The 17384-nt window shown below is 44.6% G+C and overlaps 1 protein-coding gene across 1 annotated transcript in view; it reads left to right on the top strand.

The window, feature by feature from the left end:
* The window catches only part of NOS1 (nitric oxide synthase 1), a 122958-nt gene that overhangs the window by 2706 nt on the left and 102868 nt on the right, over positions 1 to 17384 (top strand). The window lies entirely within an intron of this gene.

The raw sequence follows: 17384 nt of genomic DNA, 5'->3' as shown, positions 1-17384 counted from the left end.
CTACCCCCCGCGGGCAGCCGGAGGCTGGGGGACGCTAGTCCCCGGGGATCGTTGCACCTGCCCAATCTCAACTTTCAGCTTTCCTCCGCGCCGGGCTCGGCAGAGGCACGGCCACCGCCAGCCCGGTAATGGCGGACTCTTCGGCATCGCTCGCCACTCTCGGTGGGGGGCCCCGAGGCCGGGAGGGTTGTGCTCCTGGGTGGGGTACATTGTTGCTCCCGCCTGGCTTCCAACTTTGCCAGGGTTCTTATTGCGCTCCCAGTAACGGCGGGGCCGCCTGCACCTCTTACTTCTAGCGTTCGGGCGGGATTGGGATGCAAAAGCTCCGGCTCCCGGAACCTAGGAAAGTTGTGCCTCCTGCTCGAAAGAGGCTCTAGAGCTCCCAGACGGGCGAGGGGCGCACTCTGCAGGGATTTGGGGCCGGGCCGTGTACCACCAAGAGCGGTCGTTTTTACTGCCAGGTAGCCAAAGCCAGAGCTGGGTCCCTGTGAGATCTAACTTCTAGAGCCACCCGAGGGGTCCTTGTCCGGATAGGGTTCTCTGAGCTATGCTCTAGGGACCTCCATCCCCCGGGCACTGTGGCGGGGGCGCTCACTCAGACAGCATTGCCTGGGGCGGCACCCAGAAAGGAGAAGCACTTGGCCCAGAAGTCACTAGAGCGAGGGCAGGCATCTTTGGAATGACATACCTAGGTTCTAATCCTAGATTTACTTTTTACTTACCCCATGGTTTTAAGTTAGTCCCTTTACTTCTCTAAGCCTCAGTGCTCTTGTCTGTAAAATGGGAAAACAGTACCTTTCTCATGAGACTGTCGTGAGAACCTTAAAAAAATCACATAGCCCAGCTCAAACCCTGACTTTGGACCCCAGAAGAGCACACAAACGACCAGGGGAGACAGTGTCCATGGGCAGAGGTGTGTGCAGGGCTAGGAAGACACCCAGAACACATTGTCTGGTCTCTGGTGGTCCAGAACCTTGGGAGAGAGAAGGAAGGAGCTGATCTCTCAGGCCCCAGAGGAACGAGGGAAAGCTGCTCTCTTTCTTGTACATTGCTCTAATTGGGATTGGGGCAAACAGGTTGCATTCACAAAGGTGTAAGGGGGCATCGATTTTCCCCCGATTGTTATTTTGAATTTAAGATAAAACAGGGAAGAAGCCCTCTTGTGCCTTCCCTGGCAGCGGAGTGGTGCCCATTCTCTTCTGCCCTCAGGATCTCAGCAGACAGATTTGAGAAGGCTTGGCGTGTATCCAGAGGGAGTTGTTCCACCCCACCATTTCTACCACCATCACCCCAGTCCTTTCCACCAATCCAATTTCTAGGAGCCCCTGAAAGGGTTCACAGCTCTGTGTCATCTTCAAGGTGCTGTTACATATAATGTTTACCGCCCCCCTGCCCAGGCATACTCTTAAAACCTCCCCCAGGTCACCAGCACAGTGATCTGACCCATCTGGCAGCTTTGGAAACTGAGGCAGGGCAAGCCAAGAGACCCACCCATAGCCATCTAGGTGGTAAGTGGCACAACTGGAGACCTCAGTGCCATTTTTTAGTTACTTAATTGGGGGGCTTTTGCCCACATCTGGGCACACAAGCAGTCTGTGCTCTTGCCTTAGCACTCACAGCTTCATTTCCTGATACATCTGCACAGCCAGAGGCTACCCCAATAGTCAGAGACCTGACTGTGTCTCCAGAAATTGTGAGTTCCCCGCAAAATCCCAGCCATGTATGGAGAGGAGCAGGCCGCACAGTAGAGACATCTGGTAAGGACCCCTGATTGAGGCCAAGCTTAGCTCACTCCATTGGCTGTGTGACCTCTGGCCAATCACTTAACCTGATAATGGGCTTCCGTTCCATTATCTGTAAAATGAGAAAAATAACTTCCACAAGGGCTTGTTCTGAAGATTTTGTGAAAAGGTATGTGACAAGTGTTCTGGAAACGATGGTTTTATGCCAAGATTGGTGATAATAGAAGAACCCAAGAGAGAAGTCTGTGGCACCGTTTGGGGCCCGTAGTGTTGATGTTTTTTTCTAGATCAGCCTGCTGTTTGCTTGTTCTTCCTGCATCTTCTTCATTTTCCCCAAATGGCCAAAGCCAACTCCACCCCGCCACCTCCTTGACCCTCCCCATTCCCCAAAGGCTCGATCTTCCCTTTGGGGAAGGACCTCACCAGAAAGAATGAGAGGCTAGGAATTGTGTGATGGGGTAGGCTGCTCTCTGAGGGTCTCCGCAGCCGAGCCACAGGGAGCTGTCCAAGGTACCACCCAGGCAGTTATTCAAAAACTTTCCCACCCACTGGTGGGGGGTTGCTGATTTCCTAGCACACAGGGAGACTTGGGGGTCAGTTCATCCATGTGTTGTGAGCCCACATGGGTCTAGCTGGGCTGCTTTCTTCAGTGTATGGTCTGAGGTGTCTTCATGACAAGACTGCTTATGTTGCCTGTCACTCAGGTTCCTGGGTCTGTACATGCCGTGATGAGCCTTGGAATGTGGTTGAGAGCTGCAGGCCAACAATCATGACCCTTAGAACTGGAGCTTTTTCCTATTAGAAACCAGAACGCTCAGAAGTTGAATCTGGCATCATTCCGGGAGTAATTTTCATCTGGCCAGGCATTCTTCCCACCACTGGTCAATGTGGGTTCACATAGTTAAAAACATGAAGACTGCAACGACTGTAAACATGACCATTTCCCTCATTCTAATACAGGACAGCATTTGGGCACATCTAATCCGGTAGATGCCAAACATTAGCCCAGTGGACCATCAGCGTCAGAATCCACCAAGGAACTGAGCAAAAGCAGAGATGCCAGGTCCCACCCCAGAGCTCCTAATCAGTATCCCCAGGGGAGACATGCGGTTTCTGTATTCTTAACAAGACTTTTCCATTAGGTTCCAGTGCCCTCAGCTCTTGTCCAGTACCCTTGTTTTACAGATGAAGAATCCAAAGCCCAGAGAAGATACAGGACTTGCTGAAAGTCACACAGCACAGAATGGACAAAGCTAGGATAGGACCTCAGTGTCTTGGCTCTTTGCCCAGTGCTTGTTTATGATAACGCCACATTCACTTCAGTGTAAAGAAGCCCTACAGATTCAGTACTGAAAGGAAATGTAATCCCGTCTCTTTCCCGATTGTCATCATAGGTTGGATAAACTGTTCAGGAAAGACTGAGTGTGAGCCCGGCCACCTTGACCTTGTTGTGCACGAAGCCCTGAGTCCTTGTCTAATGTTGGGCATTAGCCCTTTCGGTTGATCCATTTGTCCTTTCAAAGAGGAAATTCCCTTTTTAAAGTGAGCTAGTGGGTATGACTTTAGGAACCAGGTAATCACAGGAGCTAATAAACCTTGTCTACCTATTACCTACCTGTCATTGATTTCACCAAAGCCATTGATTTGGGCTCATTTCAGCAGCCAAGTCAGCCCCCACCCCAGCTTTGCAAGTCCAGCGTCCTTTTATGCCGCTTACATGCCCGTTCCTAGGGAAGGAGAATGGTGAGCAGGGTCCTGCAATGCTGGAAAATTGAGTCCATGTGAATCTACCAAATGAAAAGGATCTCTCAACAGAAAATGCCCCTCAGTCCTCAGTGCAAGTGTAGCCGACAGGGTGCAGCGGACGTGGATCTTGGCATAGTTGTGTTGAGCAATGATCAGCCAGACATGAGCAGCAGTTCTTGTGGTTCTGCGGCAGATGTCAGCACATTTGTCAGATGTGTAATGATGAGTGCTAAATGGCGGACCCAGAGTCCGGCCCCAAGGGCAGGTGCTTGGATTAAGGTGGTGCGAGCCCTGCTCTGACACAGCCTGTAGTCTGGTTGGGTAGTGGGCACCAGACCAGCCCTATACCAAGCTCAAAGTTTTGACAAGAGAGGTGAAATGTTGCTGCAGTGCTCGGGACGGGTGACTGGAGGTATAAGGGAAGACTTCACAGAGGAGGTGACCTCAGAACTGGTAGCTGTCTGATGTGTAGCACCTGCTCAGTGGAAGGGTCTCCGATACCAAACTGGGTCAAGTGCAGCCAGGTCGAAAGGCAGAGGAAAATCAAATGAGGATGTCATCTGGGAAAGCGTCTGATGCCAGGCTCGGGCACTTGTGGATTCTGTGACTCGGGGTGAGTGAGTTAACCTCTCTGAACCTCAGGCCTGTCATCAGTAAATAGAGGTTATAACGACTGCATGGGGTTGTTGGAAGGATTCAGGGAGGTGGTGTAAATGCAATTCTTGAAAGGGGACAGAGAACATCAGAGCTGAGTTAATGATCAAAGAGAAGAAATGCAAAAAAAAGAGACCTTTTAGTTAGCTAGCTGATGTGGGCCCTGCCCTTCCCCTCACCCAGGCCCAGTTTTCTCATCTGTGAAATGAAGGGGCTGGAATTCAAGGGCAACTCCATTCAGAAACGTGCAAATACATTCTATCTGGCCGGCACACGGTTTGCATTTTGCTTTGGTTTGGTCATTTTTCTCGCCTTTAGGTCACAGACCCCTATCATTAAATACCGTTTGTGTTACTTGCCTGCTTTGAAATATTTCCATGTATGAACCCTGGACTAACATCCTCCCAAGATCTTTTCCACCTTACATTCTGTGCCTCACCCAAGAAAAACATTCTTGTCCATCAGTGGCATTTGTGATTTCTGCTGACAATTACTTAAAAAAGAATGGTTCTGTTAGGATTGAAAGCAGATGCCCTTTTCAGGGGCATAGTCTCCATTTGCAGCCTGGGAAGTGTCTCCTTTTTCCCCACCTCTTGTTTGTATGTCCATTAGATCACCTCTTCTCAAATAGGATCCCCGGAAAACAGAAACCTTTTCTTTGGCCACGCAAGACGCTTCTGCGTGGGCTAAAGGCACCTGAAAGAAATTCCCCTGATTTTCAGGAGTGTCCTAGAAAGTCCTGCTGCTGGGAACTGTGCCCACCAGCATTAATACTCAGGACTCTCTTCTTTATTCCAAGCCCGACAGCTAACTTGCCCCCATGGGGGACTGAAGAGGTGAGTCTGTCTGGGACCCAGCTGCAGGTAGGAATGAGGAAAGGAGCTTGTGAACTCAGACAGCTTGCCTGACTTTAAATAGTGTTGAGCAGACACTGTTTCTCACTTAAAGGATTTCTTGTCATGAACAAGGGTCGGGGCAGCAGCTCCTTCATCTGAGAAGCAAACTCTGAGCTCGCAGCTCCGGTCTAGAACCTATAGGACAGGCTGGGGCAAAAAGGAGTGGAAGACACCATCTGTACCCCCAAGCAGTTCCTGAAGCCCAAGAAAGAGATCCACTTGCCAGTAACTGGAATGCAACAGGGCAGGCGATACAAGCAATCCTTCCTATTTGGTCATGAAAATAACTGCGTGGATTTCATTGTGCTGTATTTCATTCCAGGAATTTTAAGCATAAAAATGTAACCCACAGGGATAAATCAAAATGGTATTCGATAGCCACTGACATATTTTGGGCAGGCTTTTCTCTTTGATTTCTGAAGCAGTCTCTTTGGAGTATTCAATAAGGCAAATGAAAACCAATTATATTCATGTACCAGAACTCAGGTAATGGAAAGAGTCAATAATATGTCCGTGCTAGTTTATTAAGATAAGTCTAAGCTGCAAAGACCTTCATTTGTCATTTCTCTCCTAATATCATGGTCATCACTGAACTGAAATCCCTGATTTCTCACAATGTATGTTCTAAAAGGATGAGACTGATTGAATTTGGAGGCTTGCTATTTTTGTTTTTTTGATTATTTTTTTAACAAACATGCACAACTTTTACTTACAGATAAAGGTTGCTTCCTTAACTACTGCCTTCAATGTCCAGGGTTTCTTGGGGGTATCTTCTTCAAGACTTACCTTCAGAAATTACAATATTTCTTTCTGAATCTCCCTACCAGTGCTACCTCACTGGGCTTTTAAGAGTTCATTTGCTTTTCAGAAATAGCAGGAAGGCATTGGGAGCCACATCTTGTTAAAAGCGGAGGTTGCATTGAATGAAGTGATGATTTCGTTAGGAGGGGCCTCTTTTTTAAAATAATATCGTATAATCACACTGGGTTTCTTGTCCGGTTCTAAACTGGCATCTAAGTCAAGCATCATGTCCTGTGCATTTCACCTTGAAACTGTGATGACGGCACCCAGCTATGAAGCCAAAAATCTTCCCGTTCAAGAAACCCCTGACAGCCTGTTTCTGTGCAGTAGATTGACTCTTCTCTCCTGAGCAGTAGCTATTGGACTTACTACTTCGGTTGCCGTTATTTAAAACATGACTTTAGCTAAATATTTGGTGAAATTTTCAAGTATCTTTAGGTGTAAAGATGGTGCTGTGAGGTTTGTCTAGGATGTGCATGCTTAAGAATTTAGAGCTGAGGCATCATGATGTCTGCAAATTATTTCCAAATGGTTCAGTGCAAAGATGATAGAGAGAGATAGGAGATAACTGATATAGATATGTGGGTAGGAAGAGAGGTGGATGGGTGGATGAATGGATGGATAGATAGGTAGGTAGGTAGAGTCAAAGAGATGATGGATGAATGGATGGGTGGATCGATAGGTAGATGATAGATACAATAGGCAGGGCAAATATGGCAAATGCTAATAACCATTGAATATAGTTGGAAAGCTTATAGATGTTATTGCATTATCCTTTTAAATTTTCTGTATTTAAATATTTCAAAATAAAAAGTTGGGTGGCAAGAATAGCTTTAGTTAGAGTTTGTTCTGTATTAAAATTACCCAAGTTTCTTAAGAGAATACTATTCAGCCTCTCCATCTCCAATCCCCCCCCACACACACACCCATTAATACATATGCATGCACACACATAAACTCACATGCATGCATGCACACACACACTCATAAGCACCTCTTTTCCTGGAAGAAAATAATCCTGCAGTTTAGCAGAATGTCACAGTTTTTCCATGGCAGCCTTTCTTTACATTTTTCCTTCAGCATTTTAATTAGAGCTGTGAGTCACTGTGCCTTATGAAGGCTGGTGACAATGTCATTTATGGCTGTTTAGCATCCCAGTCGAGCCCTCTTCCACGGTGCTCATTACATCAGGGGCAGTGAGCAGGCGACAGTTCCTCTGTCAGCCACAGAGCAGGCTCTGGGCCTCTTGAGGAGTTGAGAAATAAGCTTGAGTTTTGTCCCTGGAATATCTTCCAAAGTTGCCTTTTCCACCACGGGCTTTACAGCCAGGAAATGCCTACAGCGCTCCAAAGGGTGATTCAAAACTTCAGCTTTGACATCCTTCTCAGTGTCAGCAAGCTTTTCTCCCAGGCACTGGGGTCTAGCTGGCCATGACATCAACTCTTGAATGTATCAGAGGCCTCTGGACATGAAGTGAGGTGGAGGAGGCAAGATTCTGACCAAGCTGGATTCAAGTCCGTCCCCTGCCCTTCACCCTGTAACCTTGGGCAAGTTGTTTAATCTCTCTTGAAATGTCCTTTTGTTCTTCTGTTCAGTTCAGTTCAGTTCATTTCAGTCACTCAGTCGTGTCTGACTCTTTGCGACCCCATGGGCTGCAGCACACCAGGCCTCCCTGTCCATCATCAACTCCTGGAGCCTACTCAAACTCATGTCCATCAAGTCGGTGATGCCATCCAACCATCTCATTCTCTGTCAGCCCCTTCTCCTCCCACCTTCAATCTTTCCCAGCATCAGGGTCTTTTCTAATGAGTCAGTTGTTTGTATCAGGTGGCCAAAGTATTGGAGTTTCAGCTTCAGCATCAGTCCTTCCAATGAATATTCAGGACTGATTTCCTTTAGGATGTACTGTTTGGATCTCCTTGCAGTCCAAGGGACTCTCAAGAGTCTTCTCCAACACCACAGTTCAAAAGCATCAATTCTTCAGTGCTCAGCTTTCTTTATAGTCCAATTCTCACATCCATACATGACTACTGGAACAACCATAGCCTTGAGCAGATGGACCTTTGTTGGCAAAATAATGTCTCTGCTATTTAATATGCTATCTAGGTTGGTCATAGCTTTTCTTCCAAGGAGTAAGCATCTTTTAATTTCATGGCTGCAGTCACCATCTGCAGTGATTTTGGAGCCCCCCAAAATAAAGTCTGTCACTGTTTCCCCATCTATTTGCCATGAAGTGATGAGACCAGATGCCATGATCTTCGTTTTCTGAATGTTGAGCTTTAAGCCAACCTTTTCACTCTCATCTTTCACTTTCATCAAGAGGCTCTTTAGTTCTTCACTTTCTGCCATAAGGGTGGTGTCATCTGCATATCTGAGGTTATTGATATTTCTCCTTGCAGTCTTGATTCCAGCTTGTGCTTCTTCCAGCCCAGCATTTCTCATGATGTACTCTGCATATAAGTTAAATAAACAGGGTGACAATATACAGCCTTGATGTACTCCTTTCCCAATTTGGAACCAGTCTGTTGTTCCATATCCAGTTCTAACTGTTGCTTCCTGACCTGCACACAGATTTCTCAGGAGGCAGGTCAGGTGTCCTGGTATTCCCATCTCTTGAAGAATTTTCCACTGTTTGTTGTGATCCACACAGTCAGTCTTTGGCATGGTCAATAAAGCAGAAGTAGATGTTTTTCTGGAACTGTCTTGCTTTTTCGATGATCCAACAGATGTTGGCAATTTGATCTCTGATTCCTCTGCCTTTTCTAAATCCAGCTTGAACATCTGGAAGTTCATGGTTCACGTACTGTTGAAGCCTGGCTTAGAGAATTTTGAGCATTACTTTGCTAGTTTGTGAGAAGAGTGCAATTGTGCGGTAGTTTGGGCATTCTTTGGCACTACCTTTCTTTGGGGTTGAAATGATAAGTGACCTTTTCCAGTCCTGTGGCCACCGCTGAGTTTTCCAAATGTGCTGGCATATTGAGTGCAGCACTTTCACAGCATCATCTTTTAGGGTTTCAAATAGACTTAAATTAAAGAAAGTAGGGAAAACCACTAGACCATTCAGGTATGACCTAAATCAAATCCCTTACAATTATACAGTGGAAGTGACAAGTAGATTCAAGGGATTAGATCTGATAGACAGAGTGCCTGAAGAACTATGGATGGAGGTTCGTGACGTTGTACAGGAGGCAGTGATCAAAACCATCCTCAAGAAAAAGAAATGAGAAAAGGAAAAATTGTTGTCTGAGGAGGCCTTACAAATAGCTGAGAAGCAAAAGCCAAAGGAGAAAAGGAAAAATATACCCATTTGAATGCAGAGTTCCAAAGAATAGCAAGGAAAGACAGGAAAGCTTTCCTCAGTGATCAATGCAAAGAAATAGAGGAAAGAATAGAATGGCAAAGACTAGAGATCTCTTCAAGAAAATTAGAGATACCAAGGGAACATTTCGTGCAAAGATGGGTACAATAAAGGACAGAAATGGTATGGACCTAACATAAGCAAAAGATATTAAGAAGAGGTGGCAAGAATATACAGAAGAACTGTACAAAGATCTTCATGACCCAGAAAACCATGATGGTGTGGTCACTCACCTAGAGCCAGACATCCTGGAATGCGAAGTCAAGTGGGCCTTAGGAAGCATCACTATGAGCAAAGCTAGTGGAGATGATGGAATTCCTCTTCTGTTAACAGGAGGTTGACTCCACTCCCCTGAGTACTTGGGACCAGTCAGTGCTTGGCTCGCATTGTGTGCTTGTATGTTTATTAGAAAGGATGTATGTGAAAAAAAAGAAAAAGAAAGGATGTGTATGTGCTCAGGCATGTCCAACTCTTTGTGACCCCACAGAGTATAGCTCACCAGGCTCCCCTGTCTATGGGATTTCCCCAGCAATAATACTGGAGTGGATTGCCACTTCCTCCTCCAAGGGATCTTCCCTGACCCGGGGATTGAACCCATGTCTCCTGCATTGGTAGGTGGATTCTTTATCACTGTGCCACCTGAGAAGCCCTTAGAAAGGATGGGGATGGCCATTAGGATGCTTCAGTTGAGACCTGCTATGCCCTTGATCATAGCGTCACTTCTTATATGCCTCATCCCTGAACCCAACGTTCAATGAGGATGAAGGTTTGTTAGACAAGGTCCAAGCAATAAACAGAAGGCACCTGTGGCTGTGAGACTTTATTCCCAGATAATTTAATGAAGGAATTACTTAAGAACGTGGTTGGACAACAGATCTGGGAACAAAGGACGGAGAACAACCAGCACAGACAAGACAAAGAGGATGACTTTGCTGGTAATGGTCAGTACAGCCAAGCTCAGTTCATTAGCTCTGAACAGAGATGCTTCCCTGATCTGGGATGTGCTGGGGTGTCCCCAGCCTCCTGTAGGATCCTCATAAAAGCCTCAGAATGATTCAGGCATTTGCTTTCATTTCAAACATTAGAGTACATCCCTAGGTACTTTGAGGAAATGGGACTGGGCATTAGAAAATCAAGTGAAGAGTGCTGGGGCATTGAGACTTAACCAGCAAATTGTAGGGTGGAGTCCTGGGTCAATAAGGCATTTGGTCTATTGAAGAGACTTGTTGAATAAGCTGCTGAAATAGGTTCAGCATTCAGTCAACAGGTAACCAGTTTATTATCTGTTGAACTTCCATTCTGCATTCTGAGCACATATCTGGGCAATGGGCAGCCGTGTCATTCCAACCAGCTGTGCACTTTGTGAAAATAGGAGAAGTTCATGAATGCCAAGCAAGGCATTCTGGTGGTGGTATCCCAAGGTCCCTGAGATTTTTTTTTTTTTTTGGTACCTTCAAGAACTGTAGTAGATTAAACATGGAGGAACTTTCTAGGTGAAAGCAATGTCATGTTGTTGGAAGAATTCCTGTGGTGGGAGAAGGGAGTCTTATGTTACTCCTGCAAAGATACTAATACTGGCCAACATTTTTCACACGTTTTCTGAGGACCAGGTACTATGTTAAGTGCTGGGGTCTCATAAGCACAGATTTTCCAAAATATGGTATTTATTCCACCAGTAGTGCCCATTTTTATTGAGATAAAATTTACATAATATGAACTTCATCATTTTAAAATATACAGTTCAATAGCACTTAGTACATTCACAATATTTTACAATCATCACCTCTGTCTAGTTCCAAAACATTTCATCATCCCAATAGGAAACCCCATACCCTTGGGTTTTGAATACAAGTATTCAAACAAAAGGTTGAACACAAACGTTCAAAGCAGCATTGTTCCCAGCAGTCAAAAGGTGGAAACTACCCACATGGCCATCAATGGATGAATGGATAAACAAAATGTGGTCTATGCATTCAATGGAATATTATTCAATGATAAAAAATGGAACAAAGTACTAATACCTGCTACAACATGAATGGACCTTGGAAACATCATGGGAAGTAAAAGAAGCCAGACACAAAAGGCCACCAATTGTAGGATTCCATTTAAAGGAAGTGCCTGGAACAGGCAAATCCATAGGGACAAAAAGCAAGCTAGTGTTTGCCAGGTACTGAAGGGAGAGGGCAAAAGACAGAGACCGATTCACTGGTCCCCACTTTTTCAAACTTTTTATTTTGAAGTAATTTTAGGCTTACAGAAAAGTTGCAAAATAGTATAATGATTTTCTTTATTATCCCTTATCCAGCATCCCCTAATGTTATCATCATTCACAGCCACAATACAATTAATTATCAAAAGCAGGAAACGGACAATGAAGCAAGATTATTAACTAAACAACAGAGCTTATTTAAATTTCACCACTTTTCCCACTGGTAACCTTTTCCTGTTCCAGGGCCCCAGATCCCACAGCGCTTTTAATTCATGATTTCTCTTTTCTCTGATCTGTGAGTTTGTGAATCTCTCCTTGCCTCTCATGCATTTGAGACTTCTAAAGATGAATGGTCAGTTATTTTCTGTGTTGTTATGCTAGTCACTCAGTCCTCTCTGACTCTTTGTGACCCATGAACTATATAGCCCACCAGGCTCCTCTGTCCATGGAATTCTCCAGGCAGGAACACTGGAGTGGGTTGCCATTCCCTTCTCCAAGGGAATCTTCATCATCCAGGGATTGAACCGTGGTCTCCTGCATTGCAGGCAGATTCTTTACCACCTGTGCAACCAGGGAAACCTCAGTTACTTTCTAGAACTCCCTAAATTGGATTTTGTTCAATGTTTTCTCATGATTGGAGCAAAGCAGTATCCATTTTTCAAATTCATTCATTCAATATTTGTTTTGTTAATAGAAAAATGTAGCTGGCACCTCTGTACCATAATTTCATGAATGTTATTCCTTTGGATGAGGCCATGGTGTTTTTAAGGGAAAAAATGAGTCGACTTTAAGGGAAACTAGTAAATAAATAATTGCATAGTACAAGGCACAGGTATGGCAGGAAGCTATGAAGGTGGCAAGACCATCAGGGAAACATGATGTGATTTCATAGAATCATCACAAGAGCCCTGTGAAGTAGATACTGTTGATATTTGATATTTTCCAGATGAAGAAATAGAGGCACAGAGATGCTAAATGTCATGCCCGGAGCCACAGTCATTAGCGGGGTCAGGATTTGAACCCAGAATCTAAAATCTTAACCATGATCTTCTCCCATAAGCCTTCCTTCCCACCTCTGTGGTAAATGTGTAGATGCTGATCCCAGTGACATCATTCTCTTTTTTTTTTTACCCTGTGATTTTATTTCAGGGGGAAATTTGCAGAACTCTGTCCAGTAAGGCTGAATCAGGTGGGAATGTGTCCCTCAGTACCAAGGAAGGGATGTCTTCGAGGGGCTTACCAGGTGCACTGGAATAACAGGAGATAAAGTCCCAGCCAGCTCAGGGAACCCAGGTGGAGTCACCAAGGAAAACGAATAGAATCTGGGACTGTGTGTTCCCTCCCAATAGAGGAAGGACACTGGTTTCCTTTCAGCTCTCATTGGAATGAGTAGGCACAGACCAGCTTGACATCAAAAGAAAAAGCTCCATTTAGAGAGAGAGGTGTCACTCCAGGAAAGGTTTTTGTAAACAACTCCGAGGTATGAGAAGAAGCAGATAGGGAGTTGAGGTTGACTGTCATGTGGAGTAGGCTTCCCTCATGGCTCAGACGGTAAAGAAACCACCTGCAGTGCAGAAGACTCAGGTTCAATCCCTGGGTCAGGAAGACCCTCTGGGTAAGGGATTGGTAACCCACTCCAGTATTCTTGCCTGGAGAACTCCATGGACAGAGAAGACTGGTGGACTACAGTCCACGGGGTCACAAAACTGAGTGATTCACACACACACACACACACACAATCTGTGTGAAATGCTGTCCTATTCTCAGTAGCTTTAACCCAGGGAGACGAGGGCAGGGTGAGCATCAACCAAAGCGCACAGACTGGGACAGGCGCAGAGAGCTCTCAGGAAGGTGAGCTCCTCATCAAACACCTGGACCAGCTGAGAGCGCCTATGATGGGACCTGAATCGCTGAGCACCTCCCTTCACTGAGCAGCTTCTAAAGGTGACCTTCCTTGTTCCCCTCTAAAACACAGTATCTATCCGGGGTCCCATGGTCAAACCCTGCAGGTCCCTCCTGCAGGGTCCTGGCAAGGAAGAAATGAGTGAGGGGGCTTCACAGGGGCTGGGAACTGAGGAGCTCATGCCCCACATAAAAGGGGCATCACCTCTCACTCCAGCTGTTGGCCAACATTGAGGAATGCAGACCCAGTATGAATGCACCTGCCAGGAACCCAAGAAAGCCAAAAATTTGGCTTTCATGTGAAACTTACAGTTTTTTAATAGTGGTAACCAATTCTGAAAAAAAAATTTTTTTTTGAGTGTGTTAACTAAACAGAAGTCATCTGTATGCCTGTGGGCTATTGTTTGTAAAATCTGACCAGAGCCTTTTTGAAGCAAGTGATATCCTGCCTCTCTGAAGCAGACAGTTTTGTACAGAACAGTTTATAGTTGGAAGGAAATTGAAATTTCATTGGAAATGGCCATTTTCGTAGGTCACGAAATGGTTGAGTATCTGCAGTTGTACGTGGTTCCGCGTAATATTACTGCACACCCTAGACTAAAATGTTCTGGTTGAAGCTTCATTGGCCTGTGAAAATGTAACACAGGCATTTAGAGTCAAACCAGACGGTGTTTCTTAAATTATAATGTACACACCAATCACCCAGAGGTCTTATTAAAAATGTAGATTCTGATTCGTAGATCTGGGGTGGAGACTGAGATTCTGCATTTCTAACCAGCTCTCAGATGATGTCTGAAGTCCATGGATCATACCTTACATAGCAAGTCATAGACGTGGGGATTGAGACTCTGGTATATTGAGCACCTACTGTGTGCCCAGCACTTTGCTGTGCTCCAGGGGTCCAAGTAAACCAGGGAACTGTGATCCTAGAGAGAGCACCATGGAGAGTTTGTTGCACCATGGAGAGGTGGTCTCCATAGTGCATACAATCTCACAGTTCACTAGAGTCATCCTTTCTGAGAACAAAGTAGTTACTTGCTAAAAGGTGAGTAAATGGAACGTATTGGTCTTCAAATATTTACCTTGGTAAGCAATCTGTGGATCCCTACAGGGTTCTGGATTACCTGAAAATCCTAGAATTGTATGTACATCTTTTATGGCAATTTGCCCCTAACTCTCACCTGTCAGAGTGTCCTCAGACGCCAGTCCCGGAGAAGTATAAAGTAACTGGAGATGGTTCACCAGGAGGGGAGGGATGAAGAGATTGTTGATGCCTTGGGCTTATTTTGAATAATCAAGAAATAGTATAGTTAGATAGAAGGGGCAGGTACCAAAAAGGCTGCAGCTGACATCCTGAGATTAGTATTGCATTGCTGTTGAATACAGGACCCTGAGATAATTTCCTAATTTCACAAGAGGGGTGAGGTAAATGAGGATGTAACCTTGGTTTGAGAAAAAATCATGCAAGAGGTCCGAATCTGAGATCTGATTCTGTTTCTAAGAACTTATGGCAAGTTCTTCCCCATCTAGAGCCTCAGTCTCCTCATCTGTAAAATATAAGGTTAATCTAATAACTTCCACTCTTACTGCTTATTGAGTCAAGGAGTGCTTAGTAAATCATATTAATGCTATGCCCCCCTCCTCGTGTAAATGCACATATGCATGTACTCACAAAATTTTTGGCACACAATTTCAGGATTTTCAGGGATTCCTGAGCCCTGTAGGGGGCCCATAGACTCCATATTATGATGGAATAGAAAATGCCTGGAGTCCCTTTCAACTTCCAATTACTAAAATTATAGCTGGTAATCAGGCCAACTGAAACAAAAATACACTGTAGTATCTGGAAAGTGATAAAAGCAAAGACTGAGCTGTCATTATTTGTAGGTGATATGATTGCTTAAAAAAATCTGAGACAAAATTCTTGTGGCTATTAAGAGTTTATTAAGTATTTAAAACAAAAAAAGCAAAGATTTTAAGTTCCAACAAACGTGATTGGAATCCCCACGATTGACACTAGATGGATAAACTTCTATGACTTAATTAATATTTTTGAGCCTCAGTTTCAGCATCTATAAAATGCGAATATTATTATCACATCCTTCATATTTGTTGCAAGAACAAAATTAGAGTTCAGTAAAGTTCTTACATATAAAAATGTTTGAAATATTAGATTGAACTATAGGAAATTATTGAATTTGATATTTTCAAAACTGCTAATTCCATATATTTCAGCCTATTTAATACAAATTTACTAAAAGATATTGCTTGGCTAGCTGATCATGTATTCAGTAAATATTTACTCGGTGTTTACTAGGTGCTAATCTAAGAAGAGAGCCAATTGTGTCTTTCAAATCAAATCAGACTTACGCTGCCTTAGAGTTAAGTGACCAGCAGATGCACACCCAGCTCATACTTCCCTTAGTAAACTATTTTCCCTTCTGTCCTTGGCTCTTGTCCCTACATCCATGCTAATACCAGATAATTACAATTCCACTTAGCTAATCCGAGTCTTGATCTTTTACTTAAGTTTAATCCATTTACATTTATTATTTTTACCGATGTATCTGACATATGCGAGTTATCCCTGCCATTGCAAGTTTGTGTTTTCTACTGAATGTGTTCTCCCTTTGCTGAAATTGATTTAAGCCTCTGTGGATGCTGTTATCTATTTGCAAGGAACTTTGGAGTTAAGGAGGGCTTCCCTGGTGGCTCAGATGGTAAGGAATCTGCCTGCAGTATGGGAGGCCTGGGTTTGATCCATGGGTCAGGAAGATCCCTGAGAGAAGGGAATGGCTACTCCAGTGTTCGTGCCTGGAGAATTCTGTGGACAGAGGAACCTGGTGGGCTACCGTCCATGGCTTCGCAAAGAGGTGGACACGACTGAGTGACTAACACTTTGAGTTAAGGGAGCAGATATAATCATTCTTTCTTTTTCCTCCATGAGCGCCTTTTGCCATCCTCTTGACCCAGCTTCCCTGCACCAGAGGCACCCAAGGATGCCAGGCATGAGGAGAAACTAAATTAAATCTTCATTACCAGTGAGCTGCTATCTGGATGATACTGTTCTCGATGCCCTCCTGAAAATAAAGACTCAACATTACAACCGCAGTTGACATTTCCAGTTCACAAAGTGCTCTTTCTAGCATCCGTCTTATTTAATCTTCACAAAAACCTTCCAAGTAGTTGTTATTACCTTTTCAATTTCACAAAAGGAAATTGAGATTCAAAATGTGAAAGATGACTTGCCCAAGATCAAATGCCCAGTAAATAGCACAGCTGGGGAAATGAGCCAAATCAATTCTATTTGCTGTAATCCCCCTTAATTCTCAGAATTAAGAAAGTAATGGCATCAGGAAATGTTGACTCTTGAAATATACTAAAATGCAGTTAAATTATTTATTACTGCCCAAGAAGGACAATTCTGTCAAATGAGTTTCGTTCACTCTTTTCCTTTCCTTCACCCCATCATGTTCTATCTGCTTGTAGAAGCCAGAGCTGAAAAGTTATTCTGGATACATCCGTCTTTCAAACCCCAGGTTTCAGTCACCAAATCTTGTTGACGCAACCTCCCAAATATCTCTTACACCTACCCACTTTCCTCCTTCCTCCCTAATCCTAACCACCATCATCTCTCATCTCCGGCCTGCAGCAGCCCCCTAACTGAGCTTCCCATAGCCAGCCTTGCTTTTCCAGCCATCTTCCGTCCAGCATCTTAATAAAATCTAAATCTAACCACAGAACTTCTCTTCTCAAATACCTGCAGTGTTTGCCATCACCGTGAGAATAAGATCCAAAATCTTTCTCTTGGCCCTCAAGATAACTGCATGATCTAGCTCCTGGAGATCCCTCCAGCTTGATAACACCTTGGCTTTCTTCTCCTATCACAGTGGACTTGGTCCAGTGCCTCCAACCTGCTCCCTCCCACACCTCAGTGCTTTGTCTCTCCCATCCTTTGCTCCCACCACCCACCCTTTCATCTGGCCAATTCTGTATTCCTGACTCTTCCTCCAGGAAGCCTTCCCTGACTACCACCACTCTGACTATGTTAAGTGTCCTCCCATGCTCCCATTAGC

The sequence above is a fragment of the Bubalus bubalis genome, chromosome 17 (genome assembly GCF_019923935.1).
Source record: "Bubalus bubalis isolate 160015118507 breed Murrah chromosome 17, NDDB_SH_1, whole genome shotgun sequence".
NCBI lineage: Eukaryota > Metazoa > Chordata > Mammalia > Artiodactyla > Bovidae > Bubalus > Bubalus bubalis.
This window is presented reverse-complemented; position numbering and strand designations above follow the sequence as displayed.